Raw genomic sequence first — 18,397 nt, 5'->3', positions numbered from 1 at the left:
CCATCATTTATTCACACCCCAAACGGCTGTAATTGCAGGAGCAGGGCTGATGCCGAAGCCAGGAGCCAGGAGCTTCCTCTGGGTCTCCCACACAGGTACAGGGGCCCAAGGACTTGGGCCATTTTTTATTGCTTTCCCTGGCCATAAACAGAAAGCTGGATTAGAGGAGGGGCAGCTGAGACACAAACCGGTGCCCATATGGGATGTTGGCGCTGCAGGCGGAGGTTTAGCCTATGATGCCACAGTGTCGGCCCTAAGTGATAGCTTTCAGTACCTAGTGGTAGTAATGTTTATGAAAGACTTTAACTAGAAATAAATGAATATGACTAAAGTAATGCTCATTGCAGATTTAACATAGAGCAAGCAGAGGCAGGGGTTCTATTTCATTTAAAAACCTAAATGTGTTAATAAATTACTTGAAGGGACAAAACAGGAAAAAACAGCTGCTGCCATTGCCTCCTGGTGACTTAAGTTCATTACCTGGGCAATTTCTTATTGCTGTCTGATTAATAGGCAGCAGTTTGGTTCATTTTTAAGGGGGAGTGGTGGTGAGGCCAAGGTTTTGAGAAATCAGGGTTTTGTTTTTTTTTTATGCTACTCTTAAAAATTCAATTTAGTTTAAAGCAATTCCATGGACAAAAAGCTTATAAAGAATGCATAAATGCTTTTTAAATCTCATTAATATCTTACAGTTTTGTGTCACTACAAGGGGCCAGTGCTGTGCCATAGTAGGTTAAGCCTCTGCTTGTGGTGCAGGCATCCCACATAGGTATCAGTACCAGTACCAGCTGCTCTACTTCCAATCTAGCTCCCAGCTGAAGGCCTGGGAAAGCAGTTGAAAATGGCCCAAGTGATTGGACCCCTGCACCCACGTGGGAGACCTGGAAGGAGCTCCTGGATCCTGGCTTCAGATTGGCCCAGGTCTGGCCATTGCAGCCATTTGAGGAGTGAACCAGCAGATGGGAGACCTGTCTGTCTCTGCCTCTCTAACTCTGCCTCTAAAATAAATAAATGTTTACAAAAAAAGAGGTCAGTAAGTATAAAGATCCTAGCAACTGGATTTTTAAAAATAGTCACTACAAAATAAAAACAAGAGAAATCTTACTTTGATAAGATAAACTTGATCTACATATTTGTTCGCTGCCAATTAAAACATAAATGTAAGGTTGATCAATAAAATGCAAGCTATAAATGAATCCTGAACCTTTAATAAGATACATTTGTCTGTTTATCTTTTATCTGTAATTTTTAGAATATCCCCTCCAAGGTGGCCCAAGTGCTTGGACATCTGCACCCACATGGGAGACCAGGAGGAAGCACCTGGCTCCTGGCTTCGGATTGGCGCAGCATGCCGGCCGTAGTGGCCATTTGGGGAGTGAACCAACAGAAGGAAGACCTTTCTCTCTGTCTCTCTCTCTCACTGTCTGTAACTACCTGTCAAATAAATAAATTAAAAAAATCTTTAAAAAAAGAATATCCTCTCCAAACTAAGGAATGGAAACTTATAGCAGTAACAATAAAATTATACAGATAATTTCTCCAGTGAAGTGTTCTACTTCATTCATTTAGGCTACTTACCCATTACCACATGCTTGGATCGTTTAAACCTGGAGGTATCCTCTACCTCCAGGAAGATACTGTGTAGCAGCAGTATGGAGTATTTGTATATTTATTCAATTGCCTTGCTGTCTAAACCATCCTCCTCTTACCCACATTAGAATTTTTGCGATGCCTCTCTAAATCTTACCCATTCTTCAACATTTAGCTGAAGGCCTAGTTCCTTCCTATCGACTGCAATGCAGAGTATACTATATATTTTTCTACTCTGTTCAAATCTTTGGACATAAGTCGTTCGGCGCTCAACACTAAACTTCCTGAAGCTCATCCCTGTACCATCTTTAGAGGGTTTCTCTGGTTTCTGTATGCACCGCCTACACAGTGTCTAAGCAAAACGCATGCTGGGAGGGCAAGAGCTGTCACTGTCCGTGGTCCTGAAACGTTGACTAAGGCGATTTTTCGTTATGTCTGGCTCCTGTCCACTTCTTCCTCAGGAATTTTGACGTTGGTAAAGTGGTGGTGAAAAGGAAAAAGAAAGTTAAGAATACATTAGAGAAACAGAAATGGACAGAGGTAGCTCTTTCAAGTCATTGCTTGGAGAGAATAAAAGACTTTGGGCTTGTTATAATTTTCACACAGTTGCAGAAGCTAACTTGGGATCAAGGGGGTATAAAAAAATAGCTGACATAGCCGACGATGGAGAGCTAAAAAAAAAAAAAAAAGGCGCGCACAAAGGGATATAAAGGCATCCAAGTATCGACAAGAACAAATGCATCCGTGCTATTGAGTGCGTGTATCCGACTGGTAACATGTTGTGAATGCAGCATCAGTTATGTCATACCCAACTGCCAACAGATTTCTTTGTCTTTATTTCTCTCTTGATTTAAATCAAAGAAAAGCATAACAAAACCCGGCATTTGGCACTGTGGCAGAATGAAGGTGACTAACTTGTGCTTCCCATTTGATGTGGCCGTGTATCTTTTCCGCGCTAGCACTTCTGCCAAGAGCCACACTGCACCTCCAACAGGCCCCAGGTGCTGGTGACTGACTGGGCTTCTGCTCCCCTCTCCCCCTGTGCGAAGTTCCGAAGCGCAAGAGAGGCTCTGTCAGGACTAACACTGAATGTGTCCAGACGCCTAAGTAGAGTGCTACAACAAATAGGGGCTCGGTAAAAGGCTTTGAATCAATAAAAAAATCGCCATGCTTCCCCAGGGACCACACTCAACAAAGGGTTGTTTAATGAGCCAGCATGCCGTTTGTTTTAATACTTGCATTCCTTTCTAGTACTCTTAAAGTCCAACCCTCATCTCCCCCGGGCCCCAGGTCCCCACAAGTCTCGCTTCCGCATCAGTACCTCCGCGGGACGCGGGCCCTGCCCTCCGCCTGCCACTTGTCAGCGCCCTGCTTGCGGGTGGACCCTTCTTTCCAGCTCTGCGACCCCGCCCTGCGCCCCATTCCGACCGCTCCCGCACCGGGCCCTCTGGAAAGATCTCGCGGCTCACACTCCGCTCCTGGGCCCCGCCCGGAGGGTAACGCTGTTGTCATGGACACGGCACCTGCGCCCTTCGGCGGCGGGGGGCCCTTCGCTGCCATCCCCTCCCCCCACCTGCGGCGAGGAGCCTGCCGAGCCTCCCTAGCTCCGCCTCACCTGCCCCGCCCTCCCGGGCGCTCTCCAGGCCGCGCGCGCCCGGCTCTCCCCCCAACCCCCCTGCGCCGCCCCGGCCACCTCCCACCCCACGCTCCCCACAGTCTTGCGGAGCCACGGGGGCCGCGGGGGCGCGCGCAGGCGAGCGAGCGGCCGCGCCTGCGCACTGGCTGCCTCCCCTAGCGGCGATCCGGGCCGCTGCCGCTCGCGCTTGGGCAGGACGCGGGGCGGGCGGGGGGAGGGGGGAGCGGCTTCGCTTCCAGCTCCGAGTGAGGCGGAGACCGGGGCAGGCGGGCGGAGCAGGCGGCACCGCACCTCGGCCAGAGGCGGCTGCAGCAGCTGCTGCCCTCGTCCCCGCCGCCGCCTCTCCAGCCCCTTCTGTGATTACCACTCCAGCTGCTGCGAACGGGCGAGAGAGGAGGAGGCGAGAAACTCCCACCGACCCACAGAGGTGAGTCCCGGGCAGAGCATCCTCCATCCTTGCCTGCCTCCCTCCTCCCTGCCTCCCTCCCATCCCCTCCAGCCTCCCCTCCCTCCCGGCTCTCCAGCCCTCCCTCCCTCCCTCCCTCCCTCATCCTTCCCAACATCCCTCTCTCCTCTCCCCTCCTTTCTGCCTCCCAGCCTTTCTTTCATCCGTTTCTTGCTCTCCCCCAGCCCCACTTCTTCGCCACCCTTTCTTTCTTCCCCGTCTTCCTTTCAGCCGCTGGCCCTAATGCATAGCTCTGCATCGCTTTCCCCTTGTCTCCATCGCATACCGCCCCCCCTTCACTCCGTCCACGGTGGGAGGGTGGGCGCATCCCTTGCCTGCTCTAACTGTCCGGATTCAGGGGCTTCCAGAAAACTGGACACATTCACTGAGAGACACACACTTGCACGGGGGACGCCGTGCAGGTCCTCAGATCATTAGGATTGAGGGTCAAGTTGGATTGAGCGCTGCGAACTGGGAGCAAAAGGGGATCCAGAGAGAATGTATAGATTTGTGCTGAATTAGGGTGGGGGTGGGGAGGTCTGTCACTTAAACATGTTGCCAACAGCCCCTTCCCCCTCACCCCTCTAAAGCAGTTTCTTTCTTTTTTTTTTCCTTCTGGGAATTACATATTCCTGGTGTGTTTCTTATTAATTCAAAATTCAGCTTTCTCTGCTTTGATTGTCTCCATGAGAAACCACAACGAAAGCAGAGGGGAGGGGAGAGGAGAGGAAGGGTGGTGGCAGAGGAAGCTTGTATCCATTTCCCCTAGGCCTCTCTGGGTTGACAGTTTCAAACCACCCGCCCAATACCCGGCTTGGGTCTGAACCCGTGTGTCCTTGGTCCTGTCACTACACACTTCAAAGGCACAAACTCTCTGAACTTTAATGCTTGTGCACCACAGCATTATTTATGGAATGTTTGGCTTGGCATGCAAAACACCAAGGTAGATTGGTTTGGGAAAATAGGGAGCAGAAGGGTGGAAGAGATGTACTTTTGTCTGCCGTGGGTTAACTTCTAAAGGAGGATAATGTCTAGACAGTTTTTGCAGAAATGAGGCTCTATTCCACAGGCTTGTAAATGTACCGTTTTGATAGCATTTGCTGCATGAAAGCCATGTACAGTCACCCTTACCCTTGGTCTCATCTACCTTATAGGAATCCTGAAGATGTTTGAAAGGAAACGCACTGTATGGTTCTGTATGTGGTTTACACCAATGCAAAAGTTGAATTAGCTCCGGGACCATTGTTAACAATTTAACAATTCAGTTGGTTTTGCGCACTTCCAGAAAAGGCTATATTTTACTTTTTTTTCTTTAGCTTCCATTTTTAACCCCTTATGTGAATGGTAGCTTAGTAATTCTCATTTTTGCAAGCGTTTGTGCTGAAAAGTTTATTTATACGTGGTGGGACAGCCATCCTTGCGTAGTGTATTCAACCTCTCAGAAACCTTCAGCATTGTAAGTATGAATCAGACATGGATGTTTGGAAGTCTAGATCGAGTATTATTTATATTCTTTTAAAAATGAAAAACCCAAAACCTCACTATCTGTGTAACTGCTGTGCTTTATGTTTAAGAAGTGTGTGTGAACAACAAAAATCGGATTCACTGAGATTTCCAGTAAAAATGAAAACTGTACTATGGTGTAAACTACTTATTTCTAAACTTCCATTTAAATTGTGTGATAGTTGTGCAGCATGTGCTTATGTATTTCGTGGGAATGTGAAGTTGGAGTTGAGCTGTACAGAATTCCCTTCCTATGTGATTGAGTGCTGATTTGTGAAGTAGCCAATACAATGGAACACCAGAATCAGAGTTGGAGGAGTGTATAATATTAGAATGATGGACCCGCCTCCCCCAAGCTGCTAAATTCTTCATTGTGGGAAATCAGTTCCATTAATAACTTGACTAACTCTACAGCCATGTAGCAGAAGCCTGATTGAGTTCTCAGTGTTACTAACATCCTGGTGTATAATTGTGATCAACCCTGTATGTCTTTGAATAGTTATATTATTCAATAGTGAACTTGCGCATAGGGGTGTTCTTTTTTGTGAGATATCATGAAGCTGGTGAAAGACATTGATGGGCATTATCTATGAGCACAGTAAGTTAGTTTTGTCCTAATGTGCTTTCAAATGAGTTTTCACCCTACCAACGTCTCCATTTCCCTTCTTTGTGGGGCTTCCCAGTGGTGAGAATGGGGAGGAGGCAGACCCTCAGTCAGCCCTGCTGTTTCTTTTTTGAGGTTTTTCTGCACAGTATTTTGTAGGTATATGCCCCACATTATAATATTGTCTTTACACTGGAACAGAAGTTATCTTTTATTTGTCTCCTTTGTTTGTAAATATTTATACATTTAGTGAAAACAGAATTTACGAAGTTGTTTAAGGACTGGCAAAAGCGTTTTGTTTATAGCAAGATCTTCAGAGAGATTTGAGTAAAATTAATAAAAAATGAACTAGAAAAAGAGCTTCACTCTTAAAAAAAACAGCTTGTCACCCTGACCATTGATCTAGTTTACATATAAAAATTCACTTCCTCTGAATAGTTTCATTTCTAGAGGCTTCTGCCTTTAATTGTTTGGACCCTTAAGAATGCAACACACAAATAAAGACCTATTAGAACATATTATGGGAATCTTTAAGAATACACTATTTGTACCTTCTGGATACATTGTCTACCCTTCTCTCCATCAGCGCTCTTAACATCTGCCCCATCCTATGCTAAGTAGTATGAGGTATTGGAAGCAGAAAGTAAGACACTCTCTGTGACCTTAGCTTACAGTGAAGAGGACTGGCATTTGCATGAGGTCATATTTCACAGTGGCAAAGGAGGAGATCTTTAAAGAGAGCTCAGATGTGAGCCTAAGATGCAGGCTCTCTACTGCTTAAGAGTGGTGGGCCCTTGCATACTTTTAAGTTTCTTTCTCCATCTATCAAATGGGAATTATGGTAGGCTGATTCATAGGTTTGCTTTAAAGGTTAACTATGCTTTTGCCCAGTACTTGGTGCAAACAAAGTATGTATTGTGTAAGCATTTTTATAATTAGGAGAAAGAGTTTAGAAACATCCCAAGATAGTATATGATTATGTTCTGGAAGGATGGCAGAGCAAGTGTTAGAAGAATTCTGAAGAGCACAGCTGTCTGTGCAAGCAGGAAAGTATTATATTCAGTAGTAGCACTGGTGCTTGGATAGAGACCCTTGGGAAGGTTTTCACACAGGGTGGAAACTACAGCTCAAGCAAAAATGGAGAGGAGGAAGAAGCATGGTGTGCAGGAAGACTTTTTACTGGTGCATTTGGTATATTGATGAACATATTAAGAAGAGTTCAATGTATACAGTTGGAGAAATTACCCATCATCTGGGATAAGATGAGGTTTGAGGTCCATCTGACCACAGGACGGTCAGTCTCTCAAGAGTGCTCAGCTTATTTTCCTTCTTCACAACCAAAGCCCCACCCCAAGACACAGCGTCCACGTCTGTTCACAGTGGTGACCCGGAGTATTCTTTTCATGTCTTTTCTTTAAACTTCAAGGTAGAAGGAAAACTTGACTTTTAATGAACAACAAAATGTTTGATATTATTATTAAAACTCTTCCTTGTTTTGTCTTGCCTCACAAGTATTCTAGTCCTGTATTTTGAGTAATAATAATGGACACTACTTGATTTTGATGCCAGTATTTATTGAGGTAATTGTATTTCTAGGGCATTTTTAAAACTTTGTTGGTGACTTTGTCTAGTTACTAAAGACTCTTTACATTTGCGTTAAGACTTAGGGCCAGCGCCATGGCTCAATAGGCTAATCCTCCGCCTGCAGTGCCCACACCCCAGGTTCTAGTCCTGGTTGCTCCTCTTCTAGTCCAGTTCTCTGCTGTGGCCGGGGAAGGCAGTGGAGGATGGCCCAAGTGCTTGGGCCCTGCACCCACGTGGAAGACCAGGAGAAGCACCTGCCTCCTGGCTTCGGATCAAAAAAGACTTAGGAATGATTCCTCATGGATTGTGCTCTTTTGAGTGTTTTACTGGGAGACTAGAATGCAGTGATGACAGGGTCTACCTGGGGACTTATGTCTAAACGAGTAAATATCTACTCTGGGTAGAGTGAAACATGTGCATTGTCTGCATCTGTTAATGTATATATCCCTTTGTTTTTAATTGAGGTTCATGAGCTACTTTGAAAAATTTTTTCATGAGATATTTATCCAGTAGCACAAGTGATATGAGTTGAATGCTTTTATCAAGAATAAATTTCTGGCCGGTGCCACGGCTCACTAGGCTAATCCTCCGCCTTGCGGCGCCCGCACACCAGGTTCTAGTCCTGGTCAGGGCGCCGGATTCTGTCCCGGTTGCCCCTCTTCCAGGCCAGCCCTCTGCTGTGGCCAGGGAGTGCAGTGGAGGATGGCCCCAGTACTTGGGCCCTGCACCGCATGGGAGACCAGGAGAAGCACCTGGCTCCTGCCATCGGATCAGCGCGGTGCGCCGGCCTCGGCGGCCATTGGAGGGTGAACCAATGGCAAAGGAAGACCTTTCTCTCTGTCTCTCTCTCTCACTGTCCACTCTGCCTGTGGAAAAAAAAAAAAAAAGAATGAATTTCCAGAAAATTTTACCTGCAAATTTAAAGGATCAGTACTTATATTGCTCATGTTCAATCTCATTGAAATAAATTGGCACAATTTTAATGCTTTCTCTCAAATAGTAAAAAGCTTTTCTTGTATTTATTTTTGTTAATTCTTTTTTTTTTTTTATTTGACAGGTAGAGTTAGACAGTGAGAGAGAGAGACAGAAAGGTCTTCCTTCCGTTGGTTCACCCCCAAAATGGCCACTACAGCCAGAGCTGTGCTGATCCGAAGCCAGGAGCCAGGTGCTTCCTCCTGGTCTCCCATGTGGGTGCAGGGCCCAAGGGCCTGGGCCATCCTCCACTGCACTTCCGGGCCACAACAAAGAGCTGGCCTGGAAGAGGAGCAATGGGGACTAGAACCCGGTGCCCATATGGGATGCTGGCACCGCAGGCGGAGGATTAACCAAGTGAGCCATGGCGCCGGCCCCCTATTTTTGTTAATTCTAATAATGCACAAGATTGGTCTGGTGAATATATTTAAGATGCCTCATTCATAAGCTTGGATATATTTTTGGAAGCTTGTATGAATGTGTTTCTAAAAACTAACAGATCATAAACTATTTTTATTTTCTTTTTTGAGTATTTTCTCAATATCTGATATTTCAAAGATATAATTCACCTAAGTACCATCTTCAGATGTATCAGTTCTGTGATTTTTACATTAGACACAAGAAATATTTGACAGATTTTACTTTTAGGAATCTTTATTTTCTTTATAAGTGAACTTTGATCTCAGAAATGGATTCTAGCCAGAAATATGCATTTCATACTTCTTTGATATTGTTACTCATATTATAAAAACTATGATATTTTGTTTTTTTTTTTTTTTTTTTTTACTTTATAGAGCTTAATTTTCTAGGACTTTGCTGTTGAAGAGTATTTTATTATTCCTTTTTCTTTAAAGGTTCTGTATGTGTATACAACTGTCAGACCATTAGTTTTCGAGTGTGGATACCATGTGAACTAACAGGAATAAAAACTGTTATGTTCCCCATAAGTTAAGGTGCTGACAAAACTGGAAGTGATTTTTGATGGAAATATAAATCAACTAATACGCTAACTCAATCCAGTGTTCATGTGTTAAATGAGTGGATATGCCACAGTACATGGGATAAAATAATTTCATTTTAAATTATCCCGATGCTGTAGAACTATAGTAGAAAAATAACAGGTGACTTCTGAGATGTTTTGTGTAAATTAGGTTTCTATTATTTGTTATGTAACGAATAGTTGTGTAGTTAATTTTGTTTTAAGGGACTTTTGATATTTTAGAACTAAAGTCTTGGTCTCTGGGTGAAGATGGTCAGTTTGTTCTCCTGCATTCTACCCAGAAAACACTTTGACTTCAGAAATGACCAATGGTTCTGATGCTCCAGTATAATTATGATTGCATGAGGATTTGTTGAAAATTTAGTCTTCCAAGTTTATTTTAAATTCATAGGGCCTGAAACAGTTTAATATCATCAATCCATTTTATTGAAAGGAGGTAGGAAAAACCCTCCTGAACCACTTCAGAAGGATCTAACTTCCCTCAGCTGTTTCTAGGAAATAGTGTCCTTCAATTCCTGAGAGTTTTTCACTTCATTCTCTTTCTTTGGCATTAATACCTGCTAGAGTAATTTCACAAAATATGTTTTATTCCCTGATGTGAAGAACTGGGATAAAGAGTATATACAGCACTCACTTCATTAGGAAACAAAGAGATAAGATCATCTAAATTCATCCTCTGTTAATTTATGCTTTCTATGAAATTTTTACCATATTGCCATGAATTTGTTCCACAGGTGTTTTTGAAAATATATACTCTGTGAAGAGCCTTAGGCTAGAGTTATAATTTTATAAGCAGACTGAACCAGGTCAACTGTATTCTTCGTCCTTTTCCACCAATTAACTAGTTACATGACTACACAAGTCTCAATCCCTCCAAGCCTTATTTATTTCATGTGTACTTTTAGTGACTTGGAATATATGATATAGAGATATATAGCTATAAAATTGCATCATCCTATGTGGGAATTTCCCTAACAGTTTTAGAGCATAGTGATTTATTTTTCAATGTGTCTCATTTTTTTCTGTTGCAACATAAACTGCTACAGGAGGAAAATTCTCACTTTCAATGCCATATGCTTTTCTTTTCCCCATAAAGTTGCAAGTTTAGCTTCATAGCCTCTGGACCAAGAGAGAACTAGGGGTTATTCCCTTTTCTTATCTCTTTAACCTTCCCTCCCTCTCTCCTTTTAAGCTCTTTCTGCATGGGAGGAACAAGTCCGTTGCTCTACTGAGGAATTATCTCAGTGTGTGGTTGGCTTGTTTGAATTATGCCAGTGTCTGAAAACTTATATGACATTTATGATTTAGAATAAAGTACTTATTTAATAACCTCTGTATAATTTAAGGTCAGCCTTTTCCCCTCAGACTAGCAAGGCATTGCTTTTCCCCTAAATCCTATTCCAAAGGACTGTAAGTCCACCTGTCTTCCTATCAACACAGCTCTATATTCCCACTGAATTTTGCTTTAAATCACGTGTTTTCATTATGTCATGTATACAATAAGGTGCAACTACTATACATAGTCTGCTATCTATTGAAAAATATACATTCAACATAGAAGATGTTTTCATTTTCTTAAACTTCCCTTGTTCCTGATATGCTTTCTGCCTCTATAGATTAGCTTTCCTGTCCTTAGAAACTGATGTAGGATGAATCACAGAATAGTTGCTCATTTTTGTTTTCTTTCCTTGAACATTTAGTTTTTGGGGATTTTTCTGTGATTTTAGTGTATTATTTTCTAGATAACCTCTGGAGTTACTTGGAGTCAGGCAGAGGTTTCTTAGGACCCCAAAAGAATTACTGATAAAATGTAAAATAAAACATATTTGATTTTACTAAAAATTTAAAAATAATGTTGCTCTTCGAAAGATACTGTTTGCTAGCTCTGTGTATCTCGACCTGTTTCTCTGTATATCTGAAAAAAGACTGTGTATAGAATATGTGTTGAACTCTTGCAACTCAGTAAATCAGACAATCCAAGTAGGAATAAACAAAATATCTAAAGATATATTTCACACAAGAAGATATAAAACGGCCAATAAACAGATGAAAAAGTGTTTATTATTTACAAAATTATGTACAAAATTGATATTAACCCTATTATTCACCAAAATAATGAAATTTTAAAACCACAGTGTGATCTCAATATATAAATACTAGAATAGCTAAATAATAAAGGATGGCAATACTAAGTTGTGGACACATTGTGAAGCAACTGGAACACTTATACATTGGTGGTGGGAATGTACTACTTTGAACACCTGGTTGGTACTTCTGTTAATGTTAAGAATAGTCTTTCAATACAACCTAGACATTTCATCTCCAGATGAAATGAAAATATATGTACAAAGATTTTTACATGAAAATTAATAAAAGATTTACTCATAATAGAAAATTAAAAGCAACCCAAATATATAAAAATACCCTTTGAAAATTCACTGCTTTGAAATAGAAAATCTGTGAAAGAGAAAGAAAGAGAGAACAATGCTATTTAAAACTAATATATGGCTGGCACCGCGGCTCATTAGGCTAATCCTCCGCCTGTGGTTGGGTCCCTGCACCCGCATGTGAGACCAGGAGAAAGCACCTGGCTCGGGGCTTCGGATTGCATGCCGGCCATAAAGCACCGGTTGTAGCGGTCATTTTGGGGGTGAACCAATGGAAGGAAGACCTTTCTCTCTGTCTCTCTCTCTCGCACTAACTCTGCCTGTCAAAAAATAAATAAATCAATCAAAAAACTAATATATGTAACCTTACATCAGAATAAGGGGAATATATTTGGAAAGATTTATAAAAGTGACAAGAAATCTGTTGGGTGGGTGGCTTCAGGTGGTCCCCTGGGCTTAGCTGCTGTTCTATGCCTTTCTCTATATTCTGTTCTCTCTGGGTGTTGACTTAATCCCCAGCCAGTAATGTGATGGCTGCTTTGGTTCCAGGCAAACTGTCTGGCAGCAACTGTGTCTCTTCCTGCAAACTTCCTTCTTCATTTCTTTTTTTTTTTTAACTTTTATTTAATGAATATAAATTTCCAAAGTACAGCCCATGGACCACAATGGCTTCCCCCCATAACGTCCCTCCCACCCGCAACCCTCTCCCCTTTCCCACTCCCTCTCCCCCTCCATTCACATCAAGATTCATTTTCGATTCTCTTTATATACAGAAGATCAGTTTAGCATACATGAAGTAAAGATTTCAACAGTTTGCTCCCACAGAGAAACATAAAGTGAAAAATACTGTTTGAGTACTAGTTATAGCATTAAATCTCAATGTACAGCACACTAAGGACAAAGAGCCTACATGAGGAGCAAGTGCACAATGACTCCTGTTGTTGACTTAACAAATTGACACTCTTATTTATGGCCTCAGTAATCACCCTAGGCTCTTGTCATGAGCTGCCAAGGCTATGGAAGCCCCCTGAGTTCACTGACTCTGATCATATTTAGATAAGGCCATGGTCAAAGTGGAAGTTCTCTCCTCCCTTCAGAAAAAGGTACCTCCTTCTTTGATGACCCATTCTTTCCACTGGGATCTCACTCGCAGAGATCTTTCATTTAGTTTAGTTTAGTTTTTTTTTTTTTTTTTTTTTTTTTTTTTTTTTTTTTTTTTCCCCCCAGAGTGTCTTGGCTTTCCATGCCTGAAATAGTCCCATGGGTTTTTCAGCTGGATCCGCATGCCTTAAGGGCTGATTCTGAGGCCAGAGTGCTGTTTAGGACATCTGCGATTCTATGGGTCTGCTGTGTATCTCACTTCCCATGTTGGATCATTCTCTCCCTTTTTGATTCTATCAGCTAGTATTTGCAGACACTATTCTTGTTTATGTGATCCCTTTGGTTCTTAGTCCTATTATTATGATCAATTGTGAACAGAAATTGATCACTGGGACTAGTGAGATGGCATTGGTACATGCCACCTTGATGGGATTGAATTGGAATCCCCTGGTATGTTTCTAACTCTACCGTTTGGGGTAAGTCAGCTTGAGCGTGTCCCGAATTGCACATCTCTTCCCTCTCTTATTCCCACTCTTACATTTAACAGCGATCACTTTTCAGTTAAGTTTAGCACTTAAGAAGAATTGTGTATTGATTATAGTATTCAACCAAAAGTATTAAGTAGAACAAACAAAAAAAATACTAAGAGGGATAATGTATTAAGTTGCTCATCAACAGTCAGAGTGAGGGCTGATCAAGTCACCATTTCTCATAGTGTTCATTTCACTTTAACAGGTTTCCTTTTTGGTGCTCAGTTAGTTGTCACCTATCAAGGAGAACAAGTGGTATTTGTCCCTTTGGGCCTTCTTCATTTCTTAACTACTAGTAGATCCCATGAGCATCCCTTATCCAGCCCAGTGAACAGCAAGGAATGTGGACTCCATGAATGATGGCCTGAGACTAAATCAGAATCCAGTTGCTATTGCTAAATATGGAATCACCTTTCTCTGAAGCCCATAGCATAGTGGGGGAGACCGGGGGTAGACGTGCAGAATGGCTCATGTATTAAGGACAAGGAAGGGGAAAATGAATGTTGTGTAAGGAAGTAACAGTGTTTGTTAATATTTGATTTAAATATCTGTCATGATGTTCTTGGTCATGTGGGAAGTAGGTTGGAGAAGAAAGCTGCGATTGTGTGCACAACTTGTTACTGTGGGAGTGTGTGCAAAAATAGTTGACAGAGGGTATCCTAGGACAAGGGTGAAGGAAGAAATTTAGTCTACTTCTTGATTCATTGGAACCATTGAAAGTGGGCACACACACAAGTAATGACAAGCAAAGCCAGGCACATTTGAGGCTCAAGGGGTTGGGGGCAGGAGGCAAAAGTCAGTGTTGGCAGTGGTCTTGAATCCAGGCAGGCAAACTCCATTGCAGTTTGCCCATCTGTGAAATCAGGACCTCGGGCAGGAAGATTTTAATGTTTTGCTTGTTAAGACAGAAGCCAAAACAGTAATTATTCTCTGCTTTTTAAAGGTGTTCTCAAGTACTCTGGATTCTGTGTCCAGGATAGGAGGCATTCCTCAACCCCCTCCCATCCATTATTTCCCCCAAAAAAATCCTGGTTCTGCAGTAGTTCCTTCATGAATGCCTGTTGATTGAATTAATTCTCGCACCTTTCTCTGCAGTGTAACAGTCATTCATCAAACTCTGTTTACCAAATGATATGAAATACTGTTTTGTGAGTCACAGCTCTGGATGTAAACTGTGCTACCTGATCTTGTAAGTTGAGTCTAGTAGGGGCAATAACATAAGTACTAGAAGAGTTTAATACCATACAGTCTATGATGAAATGTGTAGTGCACATTTCACAGTGGCATAGGTCAAAATGCCAGGCAGGTACTGGATCAGAAACCTCATTCTAGCAGTGGCGTGAGAGTATAGAGGAGAGAATGACCTTGTATTTGTACTTTTCAATTCACTCCTGCCTTGGTCTGAGAACTGGGACAGGGCTGATCCAGCAGGGGGATGGGTTCAATGAGCACAGAAGTGGGAGACAGAGAAATCACATCCAAGAGAACTAAGAATGGGATCCTGATACCTGCTTAAGAGGTAACTGAGCAGTGGATCTGGAGAGGAGGTGAGAGGCTGGGAGGAGAAAAATATTTTGGCATTAACTCCATTGAGATAACACAAGAATTTAATAACAGAAGACACACTGTTTCTAAAGGAGTATGTTTTGTGTTTTACACTTCTGGCATTCTATACTCATTGTAGAACATCTGAAAAATGACAAGAAAAATATTCTGGAAAATAAAAATCAAGATAGTCCAACCATCCACTGAACATTTGATGAATTTCTAGCTTTTTTTTTTTTTTTTTGAACAATCAGAGTGGACAGTGAAAGAGAGAGATAGAGAGAAAGGTCTTCCTTTTGCTGTTGGTTCACCCTCCAATGGCTGCCGCGGCCAGCGCACCGCGCTGATCCAAAGGCAGGAGCCAGGTGCTTCTCCTGGTCTCCCATGGGGTGCAGGGCTCAAGCACTTGGGCCATCCTCCACTGCACTCCCAGGCCACAGCAGAGAGCTGGCCTGGAAGAGGGGCAACTGGGACAGAATCCTGCGCCCAGACCAGGACTAGAACCTGGTGTGCCGGCGCCACAGGCAGAGGATTAGCCTATTGAGCCGTGGCGCCGGCTGAATTTCTAGCTTCTTATTTACACGTGTGGGTTTTTAGCTTGCCATATAGTAAGTTCTTTTTGAAGCATATTTGAGATCATATGTGTATATGATTTTATATCTTGTTTTCTAACTAAATATATTTAAGCATTTCCTGGGATCACAAAATTCTTCCTCCACATTAATTTCTGTATGACATTACATTGATTGGAGTCCAAGTTTGTAGTTTTTGGTTGTCTGCAAAGACAAAATGTTTGGGTTGTTCAGCGTTCGAATATAGGCTGTGTTACAAGCAGAGACTGATTTAAGGGGCCCAGGAGACTGCCTCAGAAGAAAAGGTGGCCAACATCTATGTAGCTGTGTGTTTGTTTATATTTATATCTGTATTTTTACTTAAATGGTAGAATGATTTTCTAGATATAATTTTCACTTTTCATACAGTTTAGAGTTATCTCCATCCTGGTACATGAAGATATTAAGGATTATTTTTTAATTGCTGCCTGTTGTTTTATGTGTAGCTGTATTATGGTTTATTTATCTTGTGTTTTCATAGATATTGTCTGTTGTTGTTTTGCTATTTTAAATAATGTTGTGATGAACAACTGTATACAGGTTCCTTGTCAATATACTAAATATGTTATTTTTTTTAAACCTACACTGATAGGGGCCAGCTCTGTGGCTTAGTGGGTAAAAGTTGATACCTGTGGTGCTGGCATCCATATGGGTGCCAGTTTTGAGTCCTGCCTGCTTCACTTCCTATCCAGCTTTCTGCTGTGGCCGGGGAAGGCAGAGAAAGATGGTCCAAGTCCTTGGGCCCCTGCACCTGCATGGGAGACCTAGAAGAAGCTCCTGGCTCCTGGCTTTGGATCAGTGCAGCTCCGACCATTGCAGCCATCTGAGGAGTGACCCAGTGGATGGAAGACATCTGTCTCTGCCTCTGCCTCTCTGTAACTCTGCCTTTCAAATAAATAAATAAATCTTTAAAAAAAATACACTGGTATGAATGCAATTATTAGATCATAAGGTATGTACATTTTAGATTTTAATAGTGCCAATTTGTTCTTTCAAATGGTAGCACCAGTTAATATTCCACCAGCTGATATGAAAGGGCACAGTTCTTTATTCCTGTGTAAATACATGATTTTTTTTGTTTCAGGATTTTTAAAATTCACATTAATAGAAAGAGAATAGATTGCATGTATTTCATAGAAGTCTAATTCTAAGATAACAGTAATTCCGTCCCTCAACTCCCCTCCTTCCTTCCTTTATTTCTTTATTTTTTGCAAAAACATTACTTCTTTTTTGATGAACCCACTTTTTTTTTACTTTTTTAAAATTTTTTTTTAAGATTTATTTATTTTACTTGAAAGCCACAGTTACATCCACTGGTTCACTCCCCAGTTGACCATAACAGCCAGAGCTGCACCGATCCGAACCCAGGAGCCAGGAGCTTCTTCGGGTCTCCCACAGGGTTGCAGGGGCCCAAGGACTTGGGCCATCTTCTACTGCTCTCCCAGGCTATAGCTGAGAGCTGGATCAGAAGTGGAGCAAGTGGGTCTTGATCCAGCACCCATATGGGATGTCAGCACTACAGGCAGCGGTTTTACTCACTACACCACAGTTGCCAGCCCCTTAAATTTTATTTCAATTATATAAGTTTCATGTACTTCATATATACAAATTTAGTAACATAGTGATATTCCCCTCCACCCCCTGCCCACACGCCATCACTTCCTCCTTCTCCCTCTCACATTCTGACCCTTAATTTTTACATAGGTCTATTTTCAGCTTACTTAACAATTGTATAGTTAATTCTACACTTAGTAAAAGAATTCAACAAACAGTATGAAGAAAAAAATAAAAAAATCAGATGATTTTAAACTTTTAAACATTTGCTGAGTAACAGGTGAATAGGCTGTTTCTGTTTTTAGGTTAATTTGTTTCCCTAACATCTGGAAAAATTGATTGTCTTTGTTTTTTGATCTAATGGCCTAATGCCTCTGCTGTGATGAGTGTATTCATATCTTTGCCCAGGATTTTCGAGTGAGTTATTTATCTTAATTTATAGATCTCTTGATGTTCTTTGGATATAAAGAGTTTTATTGTATATTCTTTAATGATATAATACTATCACTGCTATAAAAAATAAGTATATTGTGATATCTAGTTTCTTACTCTGAAATTTCTTATCTATTTTGTATATTTTCAGAAGAATATAATAACCAGATTTTGAAATTTCATAAATAGCAGTCTTGGCATTTTAACTAGTATTTAAGATAATATTGATGGAGAAATGACAATGTTATATCTCATAATTTTCTATTAGTATATCTCTTTATTCAACTTTTTTGGGATATTCTAAAGAGCTTTCTTCATAGAATGAGATCTTACTTTGTGTTAAGTTTATAAACATATCTACTTTTTATCACTGTTGGGCAAGGAACTTTTCTTTCTTCTACATGTACTAACAGGTTATTGCTCATTCAGAAATTGTATCCTTTGGATTTTCGATTTGCTTTTGTGTTCATTTTGTTGGAATATTTTATGGATTAAAGAATTTGTCCCTTTTTTGTTTTTTAAAGATTTATTTATTTGAAATTCAGAGTTACACAGAGAGAGGAGAGGCAGAGAGAGAGAGAGGGAGGGGTCTTCCATCCACTGGTTCACTCCCCAATTGGCCACAACGGCTGGAGCTGTGCTGATCCGAAGCCAGGAGCTAGGAGCTTCTTCCGGGTCTCCCACGTGGGTGCAGGGGCTCAAGGACTTGGGCCATCTTCTACTGCTTTCCCAGGCCATAGCAGAGAGCTGGATCGGAAGTGGAGCAGCTGGGTCTCAAACCAGCACCCATATGGGATGCCGGTGCTTCAGGCTAGGGCTTTAACCCACTGTGCCACAGCACCACCTCCCTCGCCTTATGTTTTTCTTAAACCAACTTGTCTGATAGTTCACAAATACACACAC

The 18,397-nt window shown here is 41.8% G+C and overlaps 1 protein-coding gene across 3 annotated transcripts in view; it reads left to right on the top strand.

Annotated features, from left to right (window-relative positions):
* Positions 1-3,401: 3,401 nt before the first annotated feature.
* Positions 3,402-18,397, top strand: part of CTNNA2 (catenin alpha 2) — a 1,277,539-nt gene continuing 1,262,543 nt past the window's right edge. For 2 of the 3 annotated variants that reach the window (XM_089327497.1, XM_051842710.3), the window contains exon 1: positions 3,408-3,653. The gene's annotated coding sequence lies outside the window, so the exon portion shown is untranslated. Of the gene's footprint in view, positions 3,654-18,397 lie in introns of all 3 variants that reach the window. The other variant, XM_051842709.3, reaches the window with a different exon arrangement.

The sequence above is a fragment of the Oryctolagus cuniculus genome, chromosome 2 (genome assembly GCF_051225735.1).
Source record: "Oryctolagus cuniculus isolate XC-2025 breed Fujian yellow rabbit chromosome 2, ASM5122573v1, whole genome shotgun sequence".
In the NCBI taxonomy this organism is placed as follows: Eukaryota; Metazoa; Chordata; class Mammalia; order Lagomorpha; family Leporidae; genus Oryctolagus; species Oryctolagus cuniculus.
Note: the sequence above shows the minus strand (reverse complement) of the source record. Positions and strands in the feature narration are given on the sequence as shown.